We start from the raw sequence: 12,298 nt of genomic DNA, 5'->3' as shown, positions 1-12,298 counted from the left end.
GGTTTGTGCGCTCTTCCGGAGTGTCTGTTTGATAATGTGGGTTTGTTTTGTTTTTGTGGCCCACGTGTATTTGTTTTGGTCACATGTCATGACAGGTACTCAGCTGGATTGATTGTTCACCAGCTGATACTCATCATCGTGCCTATATATGTGCTACGTGTTCAGTGTTCATTGTCAGTTCGTTACTTGTGCTTATGGTGCTTCTTGTCTGTGCTCAGGACCTAAGGAGTTTTTACTGGACCCTGTTTCCTGCCTGATTCCTGCCCTGTTTCTCCTAGTTCTAGGACCGCACTCATTCCTTGCTTTTGTTTTGACTTTGTTAATAAATTATTATTTGTATCACTCGCACTTGGATTCACCAGAACTTTATTTACGTGTGACACTCTGATTGGGGCTTTCATGGCTATTTGCCTAGATCAGCTTCAGATCAGAACAGAAAATATATTAAGAAGGTCATCATTGCTTGGAGTATATGGATGGAAATTATGCAATACATAAAGAAAATAACTTACAAATGGGTATATTTGAGAGCAAGTCAACAGTCATTGAAAATAGTATAGCTTCTGCACAATGCCTAGACCCAGAAAATATAATGGAAGGATGAGGAGCCTTCAGCACACAATCATCCTCGGTCTCAGTGCTGCAGGGGGATATTCAGTAGAACTTTAAAAATAAAAAAAACAGCTTAAGATGGTGTAATAGTGTTCTCTAATGCTGAGCTGCATGATTTTCAAAATAGTAGTTTTCACACTGCATGACTATCTGGGGTAGAGTTCTGTCAGTGCTGTTTACACCATAGGATGGATACAGCAGGATGTTTCACACTGCATGACTTTATAGGAAGAAAGTCAGAGGTAAAACTGAGACTCTTCCAGTTAAAGAAGAAGTAAAACAAACTGAGTAAACTGCACAGATAATAGTAGTTCTAGATGGAATGCTGATGTAGATGCCAAGAAAATAAGACAAACTACTTAAAATAAGTCATGGCAATACGTTTACTTCATTGGCTGTTTTAAATGCAGGTAGTTGATCTGCAGGTGCTCTTTAATGAAGAGGAAAGATGTCTACAGATGCCAAAGTGGCACAATACAGTATATAGGGCAAAAATATTTAATAATTCAGTACTTCTATACAGACTGGTCAAAAACTCCACACAGCAAAAACAGATGACTCCATTTCTTTAGAGATATCATGTTTTATATATATATATATATATATATATATATATATATATATATATATATATATATATATATATATATATATATATATATATATATATATATGTAAAGATTTATAAGATATTTAAATAGTGAATTCATTATCTGTTAAGCATTAACTCTACATTAATTAAAACATAATTAAGAAGGTTGTAACTGCAACTAATGCTGTATTTTTGACTTACAAACATATTTAAAATGTGCTTAATTATTGTACTTTCATACTTTGTTAATGATTTATTTTTCATTCATTCATTTTCTTGTCGGCAAGTTTTTACGCTGCGGATGCCCTTCCAGCCGCAACCCATCTCTAGGAAACATCTACACAAACATTCACACACACACTCATACACTACGGACAATTTAGCCTACCCAATTCACCTGTACCACATGTCTTTGGACTGTGGGGGAAACCGGAGCACCCGGAGGAAACCCATGCGAAGGCAGGGAGAACATGCAAACTCCACACAGAAACACCAACTGAGCCGAGGTTCGAACCAGCGACCTTGCTGTGAGGCGACGGCACTACCTACTGCGCCACTGCCTTGCCCTGATTTATTTTTCATTACTAAATTAAGTATCGCATTATTTACAAATCATTTATATTTAAGAGTAGTTGAGGGGTTTTAGGCTCATTCAGAATGAGTTAGTAAATGATTAATAAACTATTGAAATCAACATTTATATGTCTTATTATTCAGGCATATATTAATGGTTACTATGCATGTTAATAAATGCTTTATTAACTCAACTTCATGCAGTTTTGTGACCTAATCTAAAGTGAGGACTATTCATGCTTTATAAATCCCTTATAAATTACAAATAAAGGCTCAGTTAAATTCTAAACAGGAAAATTGACATAAAATACATTATTCAATTAAAACTGTACTTCATAAATAGAAAAAAAACTGTACAAAATAAATCTGCAACCTTATATCTAAAATCACTGTAGAGTTTAAACATTGCATCTTATTATACTGTTAAAATATTATATTGTTGTTGTTTTATCCAGTTTTATGTCATATTTTGACACTCCTGCAATTTAGCAATGTTTGAACTTTACAGTAATTTAACTTTTTTAGAAAGATTGTAACGATTATTGTTCATTTGCTACTGAGCCTTTACATGTCATCTATAAGGGATTTATAAAGTATGAATACTCAAATAATGAATAGATGAATAGACAATTAATATAATTATTAAGCACATTATATAAATGCTTATAAGACAAGAACACAACATTTGTAGCTGCAGTTATAAACTGCTTACTAATGTTTATTAATGTAGAGTTAATGCTTAACAAATAATGAATTTACTATATGCTAATGCGTAGTAAATGATTTATAGTGTGTCGTTATTATAAAGTGTTACCGATTTTTTTCAACATATTTCTAAACATAATAGTTTAAATAACTCATTTCTAATAACTGATTTATTTCATCTTCACCATGATGACAGTAAATAATATTTGATTAGATATTTTTCAAGACACTTCTGTACAGCTTAAAGTGACATTTAAAGGCTTAACTAGTTTAATTAGGTTAACTAAGCAGGTTAGGGTAATTAGGCAAATTATTGTATAACAATGGTTTGTTCTGTAGACTATCGGAAAAATATATAGCTTTTATTTTTTAATAAAAGGGACTAATAATTTTGACCTTAAAATGGCTTTTAAAAAATTTAAAAACTGCTTGTATTCTAGCCTAAATAAAACAAATAATAAATAAAAAATATTATCAGACATACTGTGAAAATTAATTTTGAATACTTTTAATTTAAATTTTTTTTTTATATATATATTTCCCAAATTATGTTTAACAGAGCAAGGAAATAATCACAGTATGTCTGATAATATTTTTTATTCAGGAGAAAGTCTTATTTGTTTTATTTCAACTATAATAAAAAAGGTTTGAAACAAGTATATATAGCGAGTGAATAATGTCAGAGCAGCCTTGAAAAGAGAAGTCAAACCTATCACAGAAAGAGTGCGTTAAGACAAAATATTAAGAGGTCAAAAATAGTAAGACATGTAATGGTAACACTGTATTTTGATGGTCCATTTGAGTATTAGTAGACTGTCTGCTTAATATCTGTTGATACTGCTCACTCAACAGACCGACTATGAGAAACTTTGCAAATACATGTCAACTTACACTAACCCTAACCCCAACCTAAAAGTCTACTGCCAGTATAATTTAATGAGAATTAGTTGGCATGTAAATGCAATGTAACTTCAATTCAACAAACGGACCATTAAAATAAAGTGCGACCCAAGTAACATCCAATAAGTAAAATATCATCATAATAAAGAACTCATTATTCATACTTATCTGTCGACAAAATGATTGTGTGTACGTGTCAAAGCTAATGTACTGTAAGTCAGTATTTAAAAATGAAGACAAAGTTAGTCATAAGTTACTGTCATTTCCTAAAGCAATTCTGACAGGTACAGTGCCCAGACAAGTCATCTGCAAAGAGTGATGAAAGGTGTTTCAGCTAAATAGTATCATATTTCAAAGTTCTTTCAACATCCATTCCTTTGTTGATTTTTTTTTTTTCAAGTGGCTGCATTTGTAAATGTATGGTTGTCAACCAACTTGTAGCAAATATTTTGTAGTTTGTGTAAGCAATTGTGTTGAATTTGAGTTAAAGGTAAAATGTTTTATTAATTTATTTAATTTAAAACATGGGAAAAAAATTATCGAGCCTGACTTAGCATGAATGTTGTTTCTCAGAAGGTTCCTGCTCTACAGAATATAAAAACATATAGCCACCCATAACATCTCATCCATCAACATATGAGAACAATACAAACAATTACCAAACATACAAAATCTCATTGACTACAGTGATAGTTAACCAACAGATGACGATGTTTTTTTTTTAAGTCTCAGTGTTGGTATTGTTTTTAGAGGTTGTGGGATCTCATTCCAGGCGTTTTGAATACATAAACGAAATGTCTCTGTCAATAACAGTTTTTAAAAGCCAGTAACATCAAACATTCCTTTGTTACAGATCTGTTGGAATGATCAGTCCTTGATCCAGTTCTGTGGGCACAAATGTCTTATTGATGCCAGAGGTCAGAGGAGAATGACCAGACTGGTTCAAGCTGATAGAAAAGCAACAGTATTCTCATATGTCCACTCCTTACAATCGAGGTATGCAGAAGAGCATCTCTGAACACACAAAACGTTGAACCTTGAGGCAGATGGACTACAGCAGCAGAAGGAGGGTCAGAATTAAGCATCAACAACACAAAAGCATGAATCCTTCCTGCCTTGTATCAACAGTTCAGGTTGGTGGTGGTGGTGTAATGGTGTTGGGGATGTTTTCTTGGCACACTTTGGTTCCATAGCCGCGTTTCCACCATCGCGCCTAAAGCGAGCAAGCCAAGGACAGTCGCATTTCCACTGTCACTACCGGGGCCTAATCGGGCCAAAGCGGGGCTTTCTTGGGGCCATCGGCCAGCCTTTTTCGGCCCGCTGAATACCTTGGGCCAAAAAGGGCCAACTAGGGCTTCGGAGCGGAGTGAAAGGAGAGGCGGACACAGAATTCTGATCGTACACGAGTACATGTGCCAAACAAATAAATAAATAAGGGAAAGAAAACATCTAGCCTTATAGGCTGGGGTCTTTTTGCCTATTATCACCTTTATGTTTCTTTTAAATGTAAGGCTGTTGCATAAAATAATACAGTTTTAATTTATAAGTTACTATCGAAAGGATCCTTGCTGCGTCCTCCTTGATGTTTTAAGAACGCATAATAATCTTTACACCATATTAAAGACACAGCAGACAGTAAAGGTTGTTGAGAGTTTTTGAAGTTTAAAAGGTGTATTTGTGCACGTTTAGATGCCTGTATGTGTGTGTGAGACCGAGCAAAAGAGCGCTCCCTTCAAAGCTCTGTTGATGCCGCGAGCGGCTTTTTTTATTTTTATTTTGGAGATAATACACAATATAAATACAACAGAAAGACATAAAACTTAACAAATTACGTGCCCACTTTCGTAGACTATAAACAATATAGTGTCATATCTTGATAAAATAGCCTAAGCTATAATGAAATATAATTTAAAGAATTACAAATATCGGATATAGGCTAATAAAATCACATTGAATAAATAAACCAATATAAAATAAACAAAAGCTAGCTAGAACAATGTAGGCAGCCTATATACAATACATAAATCAAACAGTTTTAAAGCCACATATAACTTTCATTTTACAAAGACCTATCTGAAAAAAAAAAAAAAGATTTTAAATATTTTCTAAAAACAATAAACACCGGAGAATGTTTGAAATATTATTAATAAAGTATTTGGATACGATGATATTAATTAAATCGTGCAAACAGAGCATTTTTGGGTGAGCGAAAGCAGAATCTAGCCCAAATACAAAATGTGTTCTATATCCTCAAACAAATGTTTATGTGCTTATATGATGTGGTTGCATTTATAAATGAAACTTTAAATGAAGAGCTTTAGTGAATAGCTGCTGAGCGCAACAAATATGGCTATATTTTATTAGGCTACTTGCCCTTATGCTGAAACACTTAACATGACGCCTATCAAAACAAGGATTTTATAAAATACATTTCATACCGAGTTATAACAGAGAATTTCTGTGGCGTTGTGTTATGGATGGTGCGCTCACTTTGCTGGGTCCCTCCGTTAGTGGCGAGACTACTCGATGCACAAAGCTAACAGTCGGTCGGCGAGTAATCAAATGTAATGAATGGAAATACACAGGTCTGTGCGTATAGACATATCCTGTACTGCTGTACAGTAACGTGTAATTTGTTTCTGTTTTCTTCATTTTAATGGTTTCGTGATGATGTGATGGTGTGCTTTATCTGCCTGATTCCCGCTGAAGTGGGTGGGTTGTGTGACATTTGATTCATGGGACCTTCCGGGGGCGATGTTTGCGTGACGCGCTGCGAGCTACTGGCCCGACAGTGGAAACGCGACATAATTTCGGCCTCATTACTCATCCCGGGCGATTGGCCCGGCCCGGCCCGGCCCGATAAAAGCCTTGGCTCGCACTGGCCCGATAGTGGAAATGCGGCTCATTAATACCAATTGAGCACAACACAACCTACAGAGTATTGCTGCTAACCATGTCCATCCCCTGCTAAAAATCTGCAGCAGCTGTGTGATGCTATCCTGTCAATATGGACCAAAATCTCAGAGGAATATTTCCAGTACCTTGTTAAATCTATGATATAAAGGTTTGAGGCAGTTCTGAAGGCAAAAGTTTAGTCCAGCCCGGTACCTAATAAAGAGGCCGGTGAGTGTACATACTTTCTACCATAGCATTACATTCTGCCATAGCATTATATACCATAACGGTATGATGGGTCATGCAATGCTGTATGTTAAGGGTACAAATGCAGATTATGTTATTCATTTCTGTCATCAAGGGAAAATTATCTGCAAGATACATGAAATTGTTTGTTTAGATATGTCATTGACTAAGAAAATGTAAAGAATGTGGGGACTGCCGAATAAGCGCAGATAAAATATGGCTGAACTGTTTGTGCTTACTCACACCTACACACAAATTCCAGTCCTTCTAGGAGCAGCATAGTTTACATAACTGGACAACTTTCTACAATACGTACAATTTGATACTTCCTTAATCTGAAGGCTTGTTGAAACTGTATTCCTACAATAGATTTGTCTGGGAAATTGAGTTTCATGTCAAGTTTCATTTAAATTTGCATAGATTAAAATTATTTGCATACAAAAGGCATGCTAGCAGCTTTAAAGCTGCAGATCTTATACATGTTTAAAGGAAAATCAGTATTAAAACACAAGAACTTGCTAATATCTGTGAGAATATGTCATATTGATATGTGGGTAACACTTTACAATAACAGTACATGGATAATGATGTATTAATATGTAAACTAAACATTACTTTATTATGAGTATGAGTGATTAGCTAAGGTGCACACTAATTATGAACTTAACTACAACACAAGTCACATGAGTTTATGTGTGAATAACTGCTGCCTTAATTACTTGTTAGTACATACAGTTATGTGTTAAATAACATTTAAGTTTAAGCTAAATGTAACTGACTTGATCTCATGAGCGGGTAATGTATAATTATGTCATGACTTTACATGGAGGGGCACATCACCATTGACTCATCCTTAACTTCTCATGAACTCCAGTGTTTAAACTGTTGATGTTGACCGAACACTTTTTGTATTGTTATTCAGTGTTAACACACAGTAGATGGACATGCAAAAAGGCTCGTACAAACCGGGAAGCTTTTTGTTTTAATTTATTGTCAGCGTTTTTCAAGATGTTTTTTTCCGATTTAAACCCAATCGATTTTCACTGGCGTTGAGCAGAAGAGTATGCAAAATCACTCCTTGACGTTAGATGGCGCTTCACAACTTTAAGCTTCTGACACCCGCTTGTAACATAGAAAAAGACAAAGTTGACATGCTTGTTGTTATGGATGGTTCAAGCAGCAGCTCCAGCTGTAGTGATGAATAAATGATTGTTGCTCACCAGAGCAATAAGCTGCTCCACGTTCATATATTGACAGTTTTATGTTAAGGAGTTCATGAGTAGTTAAGAATGGGTTAATAATGAAATGTTTAGTTTACATATTACCACATCATTATTCATGTACCGTTATTGTAAAGTGTTAACAATATTTGTACTTGTAAGTTGAAATCTACAGCTCGGTGACACATAGTCAATGATGGAATCACCCGTGTTTGGAATTCAAGTTGCAGATAATAGCTATATTAGTCAAATGTATTTCACATAAACAAAATGACACAATTTTCAATGACACATTTTCCTTAACATGTCCTTTCCTTATTTCAGTTTTGCTGTACAACCACTAATGGGCACTCATAGCCTTTCAGATGTGGCAAGACAAGAAATCCTAGTACTTTTGCGCTGCTCCTGTAGCAAAACTCACTAGTGCATTTTTTAAACACATGTGAAAACTGTGGGGTGGGGGTATTAACGCCAAAGCCGTTTTATTGGCAGATTCCTGACCAATGAAAAATGCCAAAAGTGTAAAAGAACATTTCTATGAATATGTATCATTTGGTTTTAAAAAACTTGTATTGATTTTTTTTTTTTTATTAAATATCATTACTTTTATGATTTTCTACAACAGTAAAAGAGCAGGTGAGTGTTTTATTACCTGAACTGTTTTATTGTGCAAAACGTTAGTAGGTGTGCTGCATGAACACATTATTCTTACTTGCACTTTCCACCCATAAAAACTATGGTGTGCTGCAGGAACATGTCAAATGCCCTGTTTGGATGACAAAGTAGGTTTGAAAACTTATTAACAACGTTGATGTTTTGTTTATGTTTGGTTCTTACTAATTTTCATTGTTGAGGCTTACTCATTTATTAAACCAGGCTCTACGGTGGCTTTGTATCTCACGGAAAAGCAAACCAGTTCTTAAAAGGCTCGACAGACAAACCAGTTCCAAGCTCCCAATAGGACCATGTCTGAACTAGCACCTGTCTCATGCTGAAGGAAAAGAGGTATGTCCTTTAAGAAGAGAATGGGTATGGTCTTGGTATTCCTGCCAAATTTGCCTCACCATGCCGTTCCACCAATGAGCTGGCGTGTGGTGGGTGTTCTGGAGAATAATGGCTTTCATTGCATCATCTAAGGATTTCTGTCCCTTTATCAGGTGTGGATAGTGAATTTTGTGGATGACGTCCCAGAACTCTGTCATCAGATTTGGAGCAGGCTTGACAACAACCTCTCTTCTGACCACAACTTATTCTGCCTAATTATGAAAAAAGGTCCAAGTATTTGCCTGATCTTTACAGTCCAGTCCTACTTATTCTAATCCTTCAGTGCAACTCTTGAATCCATAGAAAGAGCCTGTACCTACAATTCACTCTCTTCAGTAAGCTAGACCCTGAAGTGTATTTGTCTTTGCATACCCTATCTAATGTGCTGGTCATGCTGCCTATAGGATCATGAGAGAGAAGTGTCCATCAATTTTCCCTTTCAAAATAGCAGTTATGAACACTTTGGTTTGGAATGGAACTGTGATATAATGACCCTGATTATTTGCACTCTGAAGTGACAAACCACTGAAGTGCCATCCTTAATCCTAACTCCGTCTGCTCCACTATGAACTCCTTTTACAGAAGGAAAAATATGAAACTTACTTTTGAGTTAATTTTCAGTTTTAAGGATCTGCTTGTATGTTTGTTTTTTGTCTTTGTGTATGTTTGTATCCTCTTGTTTGCATGTGATTTTGTTCCTGTATCCCCATAGTTACTGATTGACTTTTTTAAATTGGACTCTCATTGAGATAACCAACTAGTAGAGCTCCATGAATGAACATTGTTCCAACTGACCCTTCGCAAAGTCTCGCCCCCCTTCTCACTGTCCGACATTCTTAAAGGGCACCTATGATGAAAATTATCTTTTGTAAACTGTTTGGGTGGAACTCTGTGTAGGTATGTGTCCACAGTCATACTGGGATGATATAAAGACAATAAGTCTCTTTTTTTAAATTTCCTGACATTAAAATAGGATCCAAATCCCTCCAATTTTGAGGCCCACGACAACGTGATGTAGTAGTTTAGTTTCCACACCCATCGAATCAATTGGCAGACGCGTATTACAGTTTTTCATGATCGCTAACACGCTAAAATGAAACTTTTCCCACAACTACCAAAGCAAGGAGCAAAGCACAAGGCTAGATCTGCACAACTGTAAGCACATTGTCAGCTTCACACTTTTTGCAAAACATTACACACAGTGATATGCAAATCACTAAACACACTTGGATGCTTTTGACTTTTGACAAGGGAATTTCCTTGCAATTGCAAAGCAAAGGCCTTCAAATGAACACACACATGAACCATTGGTTAAACACAGCCATCAAGTGTGCACACACACTGCTGCAAAACTGTAGACACATCAATCAGCTGTAACCACATAAAAAAGCAATAGGTATAAACTATTAGTCTTCAATAAACATGTTTACAGTAATATAGCTATAAATAGTTGTCTTCAATTAATATGTTTTACAGGAGCTATAAACATTAATCTTCAATAAATAAGCCAATGTTGCAGTATGGAAGAGGAAGCATGAAAGTGGGGAAAATTGTTTTATGTATTTTTTTTTTGTATACAATGAAATGTATACATCACCAGAAAGCTAAATATATAAGCTTTACATTTGTTGTATGGTTGGTTCGGATAAGACAATATTTAGCTATCAGTCTATCACTGTTTGGTGAATACAGTATGTTCATGGACTTCATAGCAATATCTCTCAAACCCTGATTATATCAGTATTAGTCAGTTAAAAATTATACAAATGTTTCACATTGATTATAGCAGTGTTTAAATGAAGCAAACTGATTTATATTGAATGAGCCGTGTGTGTTCTGTACGGTGTTAAAATTGTGTTTTTTCATAGTGTTGTGAAGTTTTTATTTTGCAAAAGTTCTGATGTGTTCTGCTGTTTGTGTGTGTGGATGTGTAAATTGTGTGTAGTGTATTGACAAAATGAGCCTTAATTTTATAATTTAGCTTACAGTTTTTTTCCAATTGTTTACACACATTTTCTGTAAGCAGGTCTCATAATGTCAGAACTCTACACACAAATCACAAAACACACAAAAATGAAACTCTACGTTCAAAACGATGTGATTTCTTCTCAAAATTGTATTTTGTTTTCAAATGAAACACACAAGCCATCACATGAATAGACATTTATAACAACAGTTGAACACTGATGTGCTGAATGTAAAACACAATGACCATTCATCATAATGACTTACTGTCAGTCTTTTTTGTTCAGTGTTACACTTACTACAGACAGACAGTACATAGGCCTACAAAAGTACACTGTAAAATATTTCAGAATATTGTTTTATACAAAACACACAAATACTAAATACATTTTACTGTATTTTCCCCACAAAAACTGTGTACACAGTGTTCGTCCCAACCAACACAAAGTTGTATATAACATTGTCTACATGTACCATCAACAGAAGTATTTACTGAATACAGTCACAGTAAAAAAATAAATAAATAAATAAAAACAGCTATACTGCATCCTCTTTTCTGTTTTGGTCTGGCCAAGCAGTGGGGGAAATGTCACCTTGCATGGCGAATCCAGCCATGAAAAGCATCAACTGCTATTGCTTGGAAAAGGGGTATACGTGTGTGTGGATTTCGGTCATACACTTTCCATCTCCAGACAGAAAAACAATTCCTCAATAGGTTTGAGGAATGGAGAATATGGAGGGAGATAAACCACTAAAAATTGTTGGTGGGCAGTGAACCAGTTAGAATCCAGATGAGTTCTGATTTCTAAATTGAAATTCTGTGAGACAAGTGTTTACTCATGTGATGAGTTATTATGTAAAGTAAGGCAACTGACTTTACAGTTTTGAATGACAGTGTGTTCCTTGTGAAAACAAAAGATTTTCTGCATGAAAATTGTGTAAAATGCAGAAAATTGTGTGTAGTGTTTTGAAAAAAGTGTGTTTTAAACCTGCAATTTGAGTGTAAAGCAGGAATCGTGCTTGTAGTTTAGCAGAATTGGTTCAGGGGTTGGTGCATCAGTCACATGTTGTAGAAATTGTGTCTGAAGTACAAGTAATTGTGTGTAAACAATTGGAAAAAACTGTAAGCAATCTGTAAGCAAACTGTAACATGTTTCTGTAGTAATGTGTATAATAAAATAAGACATGACGTGCGCAAAGCAACTGGGATTAAGAGATCTTCTGAGCTCGCTGTGATCATCATTTATCATCAAATATGATCAAGAAGGACTTTTACAGGTTTAAAACATTTAATATGGTGCATGTTTGTAATGAATAACAGTGATTTTACCAACTTTACTTTTATCACTACAGCCGCATGTCTGTGCAAAAGAAGATGCTTCAATCCCGGTTTGTGGACGTTAAATCAGATTTATTATGTACATTAAAATAATGGACATCCTCACAGTAGTGCATATTAACTTGTATCCTGTCATATTTGCATGCAAAAACAGTGCAAAAGTAAAACTTGCGAACTGTGTGCGTATCCGCCGTGTGTGTTTAAAAT

The 12,298-nt window shown here is 35.2% G+C and overlaps 1 long non-coding RNA gene across 2 annotated transcripts in view; it reads left to right on the top strand.

Moving 5' to 3' along the window:
* Nucleotides 1–11,955, top strand: part of LOC141375909 (uncharacterized) — a 50,223-nt gene extending 38,268 nt beyond the window's left edge. For both annotated transcript variants that reach the window (XR_015498356.1, XR_015498355.1), the window contains exons 3-5: nt 4,236–4,515; nt 8,620–8,748; nt 8,901–11,955. This is a non-coding gene — a long non-coding RNA (uncharacterized LOC141375909). The remainder of the gene's footprint in view (nt 1–4,235; nt 4,516–8,619; nt 8,749–8,900) is intronic.
* Nucleotides 11,956–12,298: the final 343 nt, after the last annotated feature.

The sequence above is a fragment of the Danio rerio genome, chromosome 8 (genome assembly GCF_052040795.2).
Source record: "Danio rerio strain M-AB ecotype USA chromosome 8, GRCz13ab, whole genome shotgun sequence".
NCBI classification, from domain to species: Eukaryota; Metazoa; Chordata; class Actinopteri; order Cypriniformes; family Danionidae; genus Danio; species Danio rerio.
Note: the sequence above shows the minus strand (reverse complement) of the source record. Positions and strands in the feature narration are given on the sequence as shown.